Source organism: Balaenoptera borealis (genome assembly GCF_965194805.1).
Source record: "Balaenoptera borealis genome assembly, chromosome: 21".
Lineage (NCBI taxonomy): Eukaryota > Metazoa > Chordata > Mammalia > Artiodactyla > Balaenopteridae > Balaenoptera > Balaenoptera borealis.
The window spans coordinates 13,715,985-13,732,019 of NC_138880.1; the positions used below are offsets into that span (position 1 = coordinate 13,715,985).

The 16,035-nt window shown below is 40.6% G+C and overlaps 1 protein-coding gene across 3 annotated transcripts in view; it reads right to left on the bottom strand.

Annotated features, from left to right (window-relative positions):
• Nucleotides 1-16,035, bottom strand: part of RBPMS (RNA binding protein, mRNA processing factor) — a 188,936-nt gene that overhangs the window by 76,898 nt on the left and 96,003 nt on the right. The gene's annotated exons all lie outside the window — the stretch shown is intronic.

Here is a 16,035-nt window from a genome sequence, read left to right on the forward strand (position 1 = left end):
AGACAGACAACAGATTATATGGGCCAAAGAGAGGGTAGTAATTTCAATTACCTTTAACCCTATTATTGCAGTTTACCTAAGCCAAATATATTCAATAAAATAAGTCACAAACACTATAAAATACAAGATTTGGGGCAAGATAAATCTATTCTGAAACCCTCCCACCATTCAAGAATGCCTCTATTACTCAGCATAATGAATAATCTCGGTATTTATGTCCAATGCTATGATTCTGGACCCCAACAATAGTATCAAAAAGACACCCCAGTATAGTATGGTGCATAAATGTGCATTCAGAACAGACTTAGGTACCATGTTTGTTTGTATGGCATGTTCTGAAAAAGGAGTGAAGTTCTGAAAATGAGTATCTTAAGAACACAGGTTCCCAGTTTAGCACCCATATGGGCCTGGGCGCCCCAAAGCCCCTTTCTTCTATTAGCTTGAAGACAAGAGCAATTTCCACAAGAAATTAGTAAGAGTCTCTAACTCTGTAGACCAGGATGAACAACTCTGAACTTCTTGGGCTCAGCTCTAAAGATGGGAGGAACAGCCTGTGACTTGATGGGAGTGGCAATAAGAGAAATAAGGGGGTTCGGGGTGGGGAGCGGAAGGAAAGCGAGGCCCTCAGGGAGGCACAACTACAGCCCAGAGCCCTGACCCACACATGTCCTGGAGTGGGTGAAATTTCCAACTGAAGGCGCAAACAGGTGCGGGTGCACAAGAAGAAAAGGAATCCTCTTGTGCAGCCCTAACCAATGACGAAAAGGGAAAAGGGGGTGCCAGCTATATGAAATATAAAAAGAAATTCTTTCTTTAACTGGTCTCGGTTTCCGTTTTAATGTGAGAAACCTCAGTATTATCTTGAGAAAAATGTACATAGGGGGAAAAAGACAAAGCAGCATCCTGAAGCAGTGTTTGCTTCCACCATTCACTTCCACTATGAGCATTTCACTCTATCAAAGCTGACATCAACAACAGAGTAAATATTTCCAAATACGGATCTGAAGAGCTGTGGCCTTTGCTGGGAGACGAGCATAGTCCCCGCTGTCATTTAAAGGTATGCTGTGGAAGGACCTGCATATTCATATCACACCCCATCCAACTACACATAGAAGCAACTTGCTATCAATTTCCGAGTGTCCTCCTTGGCACTTAACTCCCCCATCCTTCCTGTGAAGCAGCAGCTCTCCTAATAACCCTGAGCCCCCATCCACGCGAGCAGCATGGGTAACATGAGAAGACCATCCTGGGACCTGTCAGGGGTCCTCTGGAGTCTCTAGCCTCAGAGAATGGGGCTGGACATCTGCATTCTATGCCTCAGCTCTTTCACTGATGTGCCAGAGCGGTTCATCAAGGCTCCGTACAACGTGCTTGCCTCTTACACAACCTGGTCTCGTGACTCAGGTCCTAAAACATGCTTAACTGAGCCCCCCCTACTCCCCACCCCCGTCTTCATACCCCTCCTCCCTGTGTGAGCTAAAATAACACCACCATCATGTTCCAAATCAAAGTTCCAGCTCTTTATTAAAAAAAAAAAAAAAAAAAAAAAAGCTCAGAAGTTAAAATGACCTAATTTGTTTGGCAGCTTATTCAGAGGCCGGAGGCTTAGAACACAAGTCACATTCCTCTAACATCTTTAGCAGCAATACCATATTTGGTAATCAATATCCTGCTCAGCTCAGTTTCTATCCAGAGGGACTAGCCAAGCCAAAAACATTGTAAATGTTAAAGGATGAAGAAGAGGAGGCAGAGTGGGGCAGGGGCAGGGAGAACATGGAAGTGAAGAGGAAGAATGAGGGGAGAAAGAGGAAGACAGGAAGGAGACAGATAGAAAACAAAACAAACAAACAAACAAATCCCCTTGTGCTTTTAATTAAAGCCCAATAAAATTATTCTCTGGCCACAGTGACTTCTCATTAAATGCTGTCGGGATAAGATTACTACTAAATCAAAGGGGGAACCCGTGCCTTTCAAAATCAACTTTTTCCTCTCTTGCCTATAATTCACCAAAACCCTTCTGATAAGTGAACAGAAACGTTTCTCTTCCAATTGTAAATGGTGTCTTATTTCCTTGGTGTCCAAAAAGGACAGTTTCTAGATATCAGTATGATATCAGTTTGAGAAGTTACTTAGAAGCAACCTAATCTGACTGGCTATAGGAACAGCCAATAGTCTCTCCAAGATGGCCTAGAACACTGTGACCAAAGCAACACAGGTTCACTGTGATCTACAAAGGCTAAACTCCCTACCCAGGGCAAACTCTGGGAGACAGCAAGTATCCTTAGTAGTCTACTATACCTAAGAGTCTATCAGGGCAGTAGCAAATCCATATGCTTATGTGTCATAGACTGAATGTTTGTGTCCTCCCCAAATCCATGTTGAAGTCCTAACTCTCAATGTGATGGTATTCGTAGGGGTAGGGCCCCTACGAAGGGATTAGTGCCCTTGCGAGAAGAGGAAGGGACTCCAGAGACCTCTCTCTCCAGGAGCACACACCAAGGAAAGGCCACGTGAGAACACAGTGAGAAGTGGAGTCTGCACAAACCAGAAAGAGGGTCCTCACCAGACACTGAATCTGCTGGCAACTTGATCTTGGACTTTCTAGCCTCCAGAACTGAGAGGATTAATGTGGTTGACGCCACCCTATCTGTGGTATTTTGTTATGGCAGCTAGAGCTGAGATACCTTAATAACACGGTTTTCTTTCCTGCACCATAGTTCCTAAAATATCTCACAGTATGCTTTCTAAACTTTCTACAGTCTCGTCCAGGTAACTCTCCTCTTCTCCACCAGCCTCATCCCCAGCCCCACCTTTTCCCTCAGTGCAAGTGACTCAGCCCATAGGAACACTTGTATTCAACCACCTTTGTTGATACATGTGATTACTGGAAGTCCTAACAGTTCAATCTCAAAAGCTACAGAGAGCAATTAGAGGCTTAAAGGACAATTCAAACCCTGTATTTGCATACTGTAATGCTCTAAACTCAAACAGAGTATATTATTGCATTTAGGACTCTGTTGAGGGAATTCTTAAAAATCCTCTTTCTCCTAAAATTAAAGCTTAAGAACTCTCTGTAAACAGAAAATCTTGAAAAAGAGAATTTTCTGAATTGTAGACCTAGACCCCTCAATGCAAATTTGTGCTTCCTATTTAAATTGAATTAAGATTCTCAGCAAGTTACAGAGCTTTAAAATGCCATTTTATTGCTCTACAAACTATATCAAAGGCTGGAGTCCTAGAAGGATAAGGGAAGAGCTAGTATATAATAAAACACAAGGAAATGGGCAAGGTAAAAGGAAATCACCAAATCCTGAAGACCCAAGCTTACAGGAATGTAGAGAGTCACTGTAAATGAACTGCAGCTCTTTCAGTGACTTTCTGGAAGACAAAATGGAGAAGCTATTAATTAAATGTGCTGCAAAGCTCAGATCCCAAGAGCTCTCCTGTTTCTCTAGCTGTGGTGATACTGGCTTCTTATGCACATAGGCTGTGCTGGAAAAGATTTATTGGCTGCAAATCGTGGATTTGGAGCCGTATGATTATTCTGAACATAAAGGTTCAACACCATTCCAACTCCTTAGTAGTGTCACTGGTATTAATGTCATGCCACAAGAGTGGGATAAATATTAGTCAGGGGTTTCCCTGGTGGCGCAGTGGTTGGGAGTCTGCCTGCTAATGCAGGGGACATGGGTTCGAGCCCTGGCCTGGGAGGATCCCACATGCTGCGGAGCAACTAGGCCCGTGAGCCACAACTGCTGAGCCTGCGCGTCTGGAGCCTGTGCTCCGCAACAAGAGAGGCCGCCATAGTGAGAGGCCCGCGCACCGCGATGAAGAGTGGCCCCCGCTTGCCACAACCAGAGAAAGCCCTCGCACAGAAACGAAGACCCAACACAGCCAAAAATAAATAAATAAATTAATTAATTAATTAAAAAAAATATATTAGTCAGGAGTTTATTCATTGAATAATGGGGGAAAAAAGAGAGAGAAGGGCTATTCTAGAATGATTAAAATACCCTTAGAGGCCTACTCTCATATGCAATGTGTGGTCCTTGATTGAACAACCAGATATAAAAGACCTCTCATGGGAAAATGAAGAAAGCTGAATACAGAATGGGCATTCGGTGATATCTGGGAATTGTCCATTTTATTAGGTGTGATAAAATGGTAATGTAGGAAAATGTCTTTAGTTTTTGTACTGAAATACAAAGAAAATATAATGACAAAATGTCATAACATCAGGTATTTACTTTAGAATACTTAGAAAAAATGGAAGCAAATGCAGCAAAATGTTAAGTTGGTAAATTCTGATGGATTAACGGATGTCCATTACTATGCTCTCCACCTTTTGGTATGCTTGAAATTTCATAATAAAAAGTAAAAACAGAACAGATTCAACCAAGCACATAAGGTTTGTCATGTACTAGAGACACAAGGATCAGTGAAAATAAGTCCCTGCCTTGAGGAGTTCAGACCTCAGGCTCTGGTGAGGGAGCTGTACAGGTAAACTGATGGTTAGATAAACAGACAAACACAATGTTTAGGACTCCACGGGAAACAGAGCCACGGCCCTGAGTGACTGGGGACCAGGAAGGCATCACAGAGGAAGTGACAGAAGAGCAGAAATTTACCAGGTGGTAGTCCAGGAAAGAGCTCAGCAAAGTTCTGTATGACAGGATGTGGAGAGGGTGTGGATGTGTGTGGATGTGTGTGGATGTGTGTGTGTGTGTGTGTGTGTGTGTGTGTGTAAAAGACTGCACAAGCACTGGGATGAGATCACGAGGAACTTTCAGGTCATGAGTGAGGACTCTGGAGTATCTGCATGGCTGAGCCGCTAAAATTTTTTAAACTGGGGAAATATTATGATCAGATTTATGTAGTAGAGCGTGATCCTCAAATGTTAGCACGTATCAGAATCACCTGGAAGACTTCCTGGACACAGAGTGCTGAACCCGCGCCTCCAGAGTTTCTGCTTCAGTAGGTCTGGGATGGGACTAGAGAATCTGCATTTCTAACAAGTTTCCAGGCTGATGCTGATACTGCTTGTGTAGGGACCACATCTGAGAATCACTGCAGTGGAGGACACTCTAGTGGCGGAAGGGCAGCTGGACTTAAACGAAAGACGGGAACACACCAGACGCGAAGCAGTTCAAACAGCCCTGGAAAGAGGTCGGTTGGGATAACTGCTCTGCTGGCTCTTCTTCTCTGGGAAGCACCCAGAGGCCAGCATCCAGGTTCTGTGCCCTCACTCCCCTAGTGACAGCTGACTAGTTAAGGGACAGACAGATGCAGCCCACAGTGACCAAACATGCTTTTTCTTCTGAGGATTTCAACCTTGGGTATAAAAATACAGAAAATGGAGGTGGCTGGAGCTGAGTTACCCTAACAGTCTCCCAATAGAGAAAAGGTCTCTAAACTCCTGTCACTGAGGTCTTCAGAGCTGTCCTAATGCCGGATGGAGTCTTGTTTACTTGGTACATCCTTCAAATCTGTGAGCTACAGCCCAGTGTCTTTACAAATGGTTCTACCATTAAAGTAAGTGGGTTTATCCACCCTTGACAACTCGTTTTAGAGACAAAGGAAGCATTCATTTAGAGGGGAAAAAAAGGGAAAGAATGAGGCAAAGCTATATATATTTACTGAGAAAGATGTCATGGCAATATGAGGTTTAAAAAAGAACAAGATACTCAACAATGTTTAGTAGCATTAGAAGGAGGAGACTTTGCATATGTACGAGTGTGTGAACCCAGGAATGTTTATAATGGGACAACCACCGCGTTAATAGTGGTAACTTTGGTGGCAATGTCAGGGTGGGGAGGGGATTTCTAGTCTGTATGATTTTGTATCGTTTGAATTTATTACAAATATGTATAATTTATAAAGTTATAATTTACAGGATCTGACACAGGTTAAAAGAAGAAAGAAGAGGGAGAGAGCGGGAATAAAAGGGTTCCTGTGGAGTGCTAGCAGAGCCAGAGGAGAACTAACAGTGACAGATATCCTGGCAGACGGCACTCAACCAGGTATGTTGGTGCTTTCTGCTTAGTTCTTAAAAAATACTTACTTTGAAATAATTTCAGATTTATGGAAAAGTTGCACACATAGTACAAAGAATTCCTGTGTACCCTTTGCCTAGATTTCCCCATACACCTTTGTCCTCCCTGAACTGTTTAAGAATATGTTGAAAGCACGATACCCTTTACCCTTTACAGTTTGGCTTCCTAAAAGCAAGGACATCTCTTTGTGCTGCTGATTCAGGATCTAATCCAGAATCATACATAGCATTTAGCTGTCATCTCTTTAAGTCTCCCAGAATATTTCCCTCAGTCCTTGTCTTCCGTGACCTTGACATTTTGGAAGAGTACAGGCTATTTTTTTTGTAGACTGTCCCTCAATTTGGGTTTATCTGATTTGTTCCTTGATTAAATTAAGGTTACAAATTTTTGGCAGGAATATCACAGAAGTGTCATTCTCAGTGCATCCTATCAGGAGACACATGATGTCGTTTTTGTCTCATTACTAGCGATAATAACTTTGATCACTTGCCAAGTTTCTCCACTGTGAGGTTACTATCTTTTCTCTTTTTAACTAATAAGTATCTCATAGGGAGATAACTTTGAGACTAAATATTTTGTTTCTCAAATTTTAACATCTATTGATCTATTGTTTTAACATCTATTGATAATTCTTACCTGAAGCAATCTTTACTATTGTGATTGCCAAATGGTGATTTTTCTAATCCTATCATTCCTTTCATATTCATTAGTCTTCTACTCTAAGGAAAACCTTAACCTTTGGCCCTGTTTATTATTTATTCCTTTCTACATTCGTTTGTTCATTCACTCACACATCAGTACAGATTCATACCTTATTTTATGATTTATAATTTATTACTATTATTTGTTTTGTTGCTCAAATTGTCCCAAATTTATACGGAAACACATATGTTTTCACATCTGTATCTATTTAGATATATTAAAAACACAAGTTAGTACTGATACCTCCAATTCCAATCCAACACCATTAGGTTAATTCTAGCCTTCCCTCTCCAAATTTGTACTGGTAACTCCTTCTCTGAATACTAGCTCTCATTATCCACTATACATTTACTTATTCGCTCAACACGGGAATGAAGTTTCAGAATCGCTAAACAATATCAACATAAAAAGGAAACCTATTAACTACAGTTCAGTATATATAGTTCTTTTCGTCTTAGGCCTAAAAGTATATAGCCAATATGTACATTCAAGAATTATTTGGGTCACCTCTCCCCATTCTTCCCAACTTCACTGTGGTTGTGTTATTCACTTGAAATAGATTCATTTGTTTGTGTCTGCACTGTTTGGGGTCTCCCCGCATTCTGTTGTCTTCACTTTCTCTCTCTGTATATTCATAGCAGGTAAAACTGTTTTACCACTTGAAAAGTTAAAGTTGATTCATCAACCCATCCATCTCTTACCCATTTCTGAATTTCTGGTTATGAATTTATGAATAATTTTACGTATGTTGACTAAAAAGCCGAGGACTCAGAATTTTAACATCCCCCCAACCTGTTGTGACTTCCTGAGACACCCAATCTTTTGAAGGAAGTTTCTAAACTACCAAGGTTTTCAATGTTGTTTATTGAACTTAATTTTTTAATTAATTTTCAATTACTAATTGAAATATGTTGAAACGTTAAAAAAGAAAAAAGGGGGGGAAGGGGTAAAGACAATTGGGGCTAAAATTGCTGTAATAAATATTGCTATAAAGGTTCAGTTAAGTTCGAGGCCTGAATGAACCTGGGTTGATGTCCAGGCTTCTCCTGTTGAGTCCTGGGCCAAACGCCTTTACAGTGTCCTGATATGCGCAAATTCAAATGTTTAGAATACTATCCCATTCGGGTGAACTACATGAAACTCTACTGGAAAGCAACAGATTGCCCCTACTGTTCACTCCACTGCCAGCGGACTCTGCTCTCCTCTGAGACACAGCCGCAAGTGACCCATTTCTTGTAGAGCTAAGGTCATTTCCTATCAGAATCTCCTGGTGTTTCACACACACCCCATTCTGACCCAGTAATACAGTGGATCTGAGGCTTCGGTATTGAACCAGATGAAACTACCTTCTTGTGTGTAGAATAAAAATAGTAAAGCAGCAGCAATCTCATAAGAGTCAACTTAATATGATGGCTGAGATTCCTGGTTGATTCTAATAAGCTTCTTACTGCCCTTTTCTCTATACCCCACTCCAAACGAATATCCACTGCTGCTGTAAGGAATGTGGAGCATCTAGAAAGCCCTGCCTAGCCAGGTGTCTATGCTGAAGGGGAGAAATAATGTTCCTCGTTCAGGTTATAGGTTTTAACCAATTCATTTGGACTTTCTAATACAGAATGAGGATAATTTGTCACCAGAAACTGTGTATGCTGTACAATAAAATCCTGGTGTAGGAAAATCCTAGTATTTCTTTTGTAATAATCTGCTCGGTTCTTCCCTAGCCTTTAGGACTTCCTTTAACCTTTACAGATGAGGTTAATGAAACCCCCATCCTGTGTCCAGGAAATAAGGAAAGGAGCTCAAATCAAGGTCAAACTTAGTAATAATACCTCTCTGATCGTGTAATAATCTCAGTACCTGGATCCTATCTCCCTGCTCCACACCACCCGCCTTATCTCGGTTTCTGGTACTAAAGCCCAGGTCATCTGAGGGCTGGAGTTCTGATATGCCTCTTCAGGTTTACTCAAACAGAGACCCGGGTAAATCTCCAGGGCTGCTTCAAAAACTGCTGTCAAAACCACCAAGCCTCGGAGCTCCACCAGGTGGTAGCTGATATACCTGGTGCCCACTGACCTTTCTATTACTGAGGCGTGATTATCATCCTACAAGGCAGAAGAAATCAGAGAGCATAGTGGGATTAGGGGATGGGGTGGTAAAGTGATTTCCTTCTAAATTATCAGAATTATCAAGCATTAAACAGAAAAGTTGAACCAACACTGCTAATTTCTGTAAAGAGTAGTACATAAAATAAGATCCATAGGGAGGGAAGAACTAAATCAGTTCTCAGGAGTAACTAAAGAGAAAGGCATACTCTGCTGAGGTTGTGGGGATTTTGCAAAGCACTTATATTCCAACTCACTGAGATCATGACTTGGTTGAGCTTTAGTAAACAACTACCCAGTTTCTCAGCAACCAAGAAACCAAGATGGCGTCCTCATAAACTAACCCTTAGTGCTCCAACACCAGTTCCCTCCACTTCAGTTGACTAGAACAAGCTAATAAATAAATGAGAGAAAATGATTCTTATTACTTATTCTTGTACACATTGTACTCAAAAGATTTCCAGTCATAATAGTATGCGGGGGAAGATATAGGCAAGGTATTCAGAGGTTGGAGATGGCTTAATTATACTATGCTACATTCAAAAGATTTTTCATTCAAGCACAAAAATGTATTTAAGTCCTTTCTTGCCAAGTGACCAAACACTGAGGTCTCTTATTTATGACTTAAGTTTCTATTTAACGTTGACTTAACTAAAAATTCAACGTTCTTATTTTTAAAGTTTCTGGAATAGTTTCTGCTATTATATACTTCATACAGCTGTTATTAAAAATAATTCACATACCATAAAATTTACCCTTTTGCATTAAATTTAATGATTTTTAGTACAGTCACAGAGTTGTGCAACCATCACCACAATACATCTTTGGAACGTTTTCATCACCCCAAAAGGGAACTGTACCCATTCTCACTTACTGCTCATTCCTCCCTCTCCCTCCTCACTCACTCCCCTCCCCCAACCACTAATCTACTTTCAGTCTCTGAGAAAGTACCTATTCATACTGGATATTTCCTACAAACGGAATCATACAACACGAGGTCTTCTGTCACACTGGTTTCTTTTAATCAGAATGTTTCCAAGGTTCATCCACTGTTTATTGCTGAATAATATTCTACTGTACAAACATTCCACATTGCGTTTATCCTTTCATCAGTTGGACATTGGGTTGTTGTCACTTTTTTGGCTGCTATGAACACTGTGTACACGTTTTTGTGTGGATATATGTTTTCAATTCTCTACGAGAAGAACTGCTGGAGCATATAGTAACTCTATGTTAACTTTTTTGAAGAACTGTGAAACTGTTCTCTGAAGTAGCTATACCATTTCAATCCGACTATCAATGTATGAGGATCCCAATTTTTTCACATCCTCACCAACGCCTGTTATTATTGCCTGTCTTTGTCTTCGCCATCCTAGTAGGTGTGAAGTGGTGTCTCAACGTGGCTTCGATGTCCATTTCTCTATGCTTGTTAAATTTTAAAACATTTTGTAAAAAGGATTAAGAATAAAAGCCTTCTATTTTCAAACAGCATTTTGGTCACAAGGAAAGGAAATAACCTGGGGACCACAAATCATTCAACATATAAAAGGGAATGAAGCTGAAAGAATTAACATTTACCTTTTAGAGTTAAAAAGAAGTTGGAAATATTAACTGTTCTCTGAAAATTATTGATAGACATGTCACTCCCATCAGAAACTCAGAGGAGGTAAATACATACTTCAGAGATATTCTGACGTCTCAGGGGACCAAAAAATATATTTACAGTTTTCTGAATACATTCAGCTTTCTCTTCTAAAGGCAGCATAAAACATTCAACAGAATTAGAAACAGACTCTACGCGAGGTATATGCAGAAGTTTCCCCAGGATTCTGAAAACAATTGTTACATTCAGTCAGAGCCTTAAAATGGCTCAATGACAGGCCAAATAGAAACACACACCTGGGTAACCTGTTACTATGGAGTGGATGGGGCTCATTCAGAGACAACAGTGTGGAGGGAAGTTAAGGGAAGAGCTGTATGTTATAGATAAAGAGAAGATGATTGAAGAAAAGGAAATGGGAGGGGGATCAATCCCACAATTTCAAAAATTTCTCCTAACTCAATACTGTTTCCGAAAATGAATGAATAGAATTTTTCTACCATTTATAAAATGTCATTGTACTGCAAGTGAAAACTTGTGATGCCCAAACATTAAAAAAAAAAAAAAAAAACTGAATAAAAGAGCACAGAAGGGGGGAACTGGTGGCAAATTGGGTTAAGTTCTCTGATACTAAATACTGAGTACACAAAGCATGAAATTCACAGAATTTAGTATTACATTTTGGGGACCTCCTAACCTAGTAGTTTTCAACCACGGGTAGTGTTCCTCACTGCACCTGTCTCCCACCCCCACTATCCCGCACACTCCTTAGGGATATTTGGAAATGTATGAGAGCATTCAGTGGGCAGAAAATAATAAGGATGTTAAACTCCTACAATGGGCACGATAGTCCCATACAATATAAGAACTGCCTCATCCAAAGTGCCATACGCTCTCCAACATACATGAAGAAATGAACATGCAGAAAAGTCAAGTAATCTGCCTAAATTCCCAGTTAACTACTGGTAGAATAAAGATCGGAATTTAATTTTGATTCCTGTTGACTGTGTGCGTGTGTGTACATTACAGCTCTGTGAAGTTCCTTATATTACAAAGACATTATTTTCACATAATAATGGAGGTTGTTGTTCAGTTTCCACTGTGCTAAAATTTAGATAGACATGAGTTCCAACAGAAAATGAACAAGTGAGGAGAAGAATCCATCAGGCGTAAACCATATTTCATGCTTTTCCTAAATAAGGGCATTGCTTGCAGAAACATCAGTACTGTTAATAAAACAGCTTGTGCTACTGGGTCATTGTCCATTGAGAAACTATGAGACCAATTACGCCTTGTTCTTTTTCTTAATCCAACTACCTCAGAGTGCTTGCCCTGGATTTACCTAGAATAATCTGATTTACTACTCACTCCTCCTCGCCTAAGCAGAGTCATTTGGAAAGAATGTGTCCCTCTCCATTGGTAACATATCTAGATCATACTTGAACAAAGAGACCCCTTTCCAAAGGGCTCTCTGGGCTTGTGTGGCTATGTGAGTTGGAGCTGGGCTATAAGGCCAGGTACAATTCCTGCTCCACTGACTAATTTAAAAGTCTTCCAACAAGTATTAGGTTTCTAGATGTCTTATAGCCCCTCGTTTTTAACCCCTTGAATTAAAAAAAAATCCGCAGAATTTTGTTTTTTTAAACCAGATGTTCCATAAAATACAATGAAACTTTATCTTGTTTGGAAATTTTTAGTGAAAGGAATATCCATGTCTAGCCTAAAATGTCTCCAGAGGCTTACCCTTGATTTGAAGCCTATGTAATTCCTCCTCCGATAATACTGTGGAACAAGCTCAGGTCTCTGAGTGTTATAATGGAATCAGCTTGGCCGTGATAGAGAAACTCATTCTCATTCCTCACTAGCCAACCTGAGCCTGGAATAAAAGAATTTTTATATTTCTTAGTGACTAGGCCACTTTTAAAATACACTTTATCCTTGGCTTCATTTTCATGTGAACAAACTGTACAACTCAAATTCATACCCTCACAACACTAAGCCACACTCTTAAGGTAAAACCTACAAAGTGGTTTCCGTTAGGACAGATCTGACCCAACAACAAAATGAGGGAAACTTTGTTTCTGACCACCCCGCTCCCCTAATCCAGAAGGACTAGAAAAACAAAAAGAAAATGGTCTTGGTGGATCCCCTTCCAATTACTGGAGAAAGAAGCAAGAAAACAGGTTCTCCAGAAGTATCATCAGTGGCAGTGAATTATAGTGACAATTATAAAGGAGATACCCCACTCAAGGACACAACCAATTTTGGGTAGAACCTCCCCCCAAAAAAGAGGCTTAAAATGTGGCAATTGTGTGGGCATTCATATCTACCTCCACTACCGAAACTGGGTATGTTTATTTAACCTTTTTATGTGCCTCAGTTTCCTCATCTGTAAACTGGGAATAACACTCCATACCTCATAGGGTTGGATTGTAAGAAAAAATGGTTAGATTAATGCTGGCCTATGAAACACTCCTGTGGCCAGCTAAAGAGCTGTTCCTCCTAACATGGACTCATAGGGGTTTCTTCGTCTTTGGACTTTCTGGAAAGGTGCTTCTACCACTTGTAAAAGAGAAGGATGTGATTCATGCTCAACTATGAGATTTCCCCCAACTGCAGGAAGCGGGATACCTGAGCTGCTGTTTTGAGGAGATGGTGCTGTACAGGTTCAAAGAATTCTTTTATTCCACCTGGTTTCATTTCCCCCACAGGCAACGGATGTGTGTCCTGCTTCTCTTGCCTATTTCTATTGGTTCTCACAGTCTGAGTAGCTCTTGGGAGACTGGCTGGTAACTCCAGAGACGGGATCCACTATGGAGGAGAATTAGGGAAAAGTACCTAATTCGGAGCTATCAGGGTCTCCATATCTGGTGACTTGACCACTCACCGCAGCGAAATTTCCTTCTTTTCCACTAAAGCACACTTTTTGTTAGGCAGCCATTCCCTGTGTACATAACCATACCCAGGAAGAACCTGCTTGCATAGGACGACTATAAAGTCATGACAGGGCCTTGGAAGAAGCTATAAACTCAATCTTTAACACGTCAAGAGAATCAGAGTCAAACGGAGTTTATTTTCCCAAGGGTCGAGAGGGCATGATCGTTTGAACTTCTGCCACTACGTTCTCAAACTGTCCTGGAAAAGGATGACTGAGAGAGCCGGGCCCTGGCGATGTTAGGAAGAGGATGTCTCCACTTCACGCAGAGTCAGTTACCCGTTAAAGCAGTATTTTACAGTGACACTTTGAAATAGATAATATTACACGGAAAGAAACATAGGCCAGAGTGCACATAGTATTCTTTTCATTCAAGAATCCTGACGTTAACGTTCTTACCCTGAGGGCTCTGAAGGTAAACAGGGGGTCAACTGTTCTGGTAGGGACAAAGGCATCTCTCGGAATCCTTAACCCACAAATGCCAAATGTGACTTGTGCTGCCAGCAGTCTCTTTTATTGTCTAGTCCTCAAGCCTCTTTCTCTCCTACCTCATTGTTGGGACAGTGCGGTGTCCATAACCATAAGCATCTCCTGGGGTTAAAGGTAATAGCTGAATGACTGCCTTTTACTCCTGCTATCTGCTGAATGGAGGCACTCAAATAGCACTCACAATGAAAGCTTAAAAGAAAGCAGATTCTAGGCAATGGTTTTCATTGAAGTGTTTGAGAAGATCTTGAGGTGATACGGGGCAAACCTACAGACAAACTTTTGATGGTCCACATCTGCTTAATGTTGGTCTGTGACATCTAGTCTGATGTCTGTTGCCCCACCGAACACCAGAGGAACCTCAGAATTCTGAGGTTAACTTTTTTGAGAAATCAACAAAGAGGTTCTGCCTCAACCAAGTACTTCCCTGTACTTGTTCACAACCTTATGGATGGCTGTCACAGCAAAAATTTCAGGGATTAAAGAGACAGCCTAAAGAAATGTAAGGGATAAACCATGCTGTGCCAGCGTAAATGATTTCGAGGGTATGTAGCTCGTCTCTGTAAAGCCCAGATTGTGAGCTTAAATCAGCAAGTGTGGCACTGAAGAAAAAAGAAAACTGAACAATAAAACTAACAGAAGAAATCACACCCTATTCCTAGCCATAGTCTATATTTCTACACCAGCCAGTCTAGAAAATATACACAGTTGATCACATAGTATATTTGATGAAAAAGCAAGGGTGTTTACGTTCAAATTCCTATCAATTACAACTATTAAAAAAAAAAAAAAAAGCTTAAATCTCTTTTCCTAGTGATGGCCACACATGTGTCGATACAGCTTGTGCAAATCACAAAACCCAGAATTAAAATGGGAAAGGATGTGTCTCTAAATGCTTACTAATTCAACATCCAATGTATCATTAATAGATGACTTAGTCCTTTAAAGATAAAAAGGTTACTGGTGTTGAGACCAGAGTTTAGTGGAGGTGTTAGCTCTTCAAGGCAAAGAATAATCATACTAATTACACACTAATTTTCTAATTAATGAAAAGAAGGAAACCAACCTGCTTCTGCACCTAACACGTATTAGGTGCATGCCAGGAAAAATAAGACAGTGGATATATGTGTGTTTGTGTGTTATTAAAGTACTTTCTGAACTCTGAGATACCCTGAATGATTAACACTGTGCAAAGTAAACAGTCTCAGAATTATAAAAACCAACTATTTCTGTGCCTACGTAGAAAGGCATATGAAGAATAAGTCCTACTTGTGAGGTAGGCAGGCAAAGAGAATGTATTTAACATACTGTTCTTTCAGGTTCACCTAAAGTGTGTGTTAGGTCATTTGAGCACCCACCGTAACTTTCTGTATATGCTTTAAGGATCATTCTGCAAAGTTTACTTTGAGTCTTTATTAGTGGCTGGTGTAGGAGAAAAAAGGAGGGAAGAGGGGAGAACAGTTTTGATATAAACAAACCCTATAACTGAAAAAAAGACAGTTGCCTAAACGTTCCAAAATCATTTTGAAAAGACTTCCCTTTAAAGATCAGACACAGCGCTTCCCTGGTGGTGCAGTGGTTAAGAATCCACCTGCTAATGCAGGGGACACGGGTTCAAGCCCTCGTCCAGGAAGATCCCACATGCCGTGAAGCAACTAAGCCCGTGCGCCACAACTACTGAACCCGCGCGCCTAGAGCCCACGCGCCGAAACAAGAGAAGCCACTGCAATGAGAAGCCCATGCAACACAACGAAGAGTAGCCCCTGCTCGCTGCAACTAGAGAAAGCCTGTGCAGCTACGAAGACCCAACGAAGCCAAAAAAAAAAAAAAAAAAAAACCAGACACATCCCACAACAGGCCCCAGGTATATTTTTACAGTCCTGTTTCTACTTTACAGTTTGTCAGCAGTGAACATCCCTCATCCCAATAGGATCCAGAGGACTCTCCCACTCTGCACGTGTATAACCATATTTAGGGTAATCTTAAAGTTAAATACTGAGAGGCGAAACATGTACATCCTAGCTATTGAGTTTTAAGCTACACATCAGGATAATGACAAGTCTTTAGAGAGAAAAGGTTTCATTATATTTAAAGATTAAAAGTATTTTAAAAAGTCAATGATGTTATATCCTCAACTTTACTGAGGATAAAAATGAG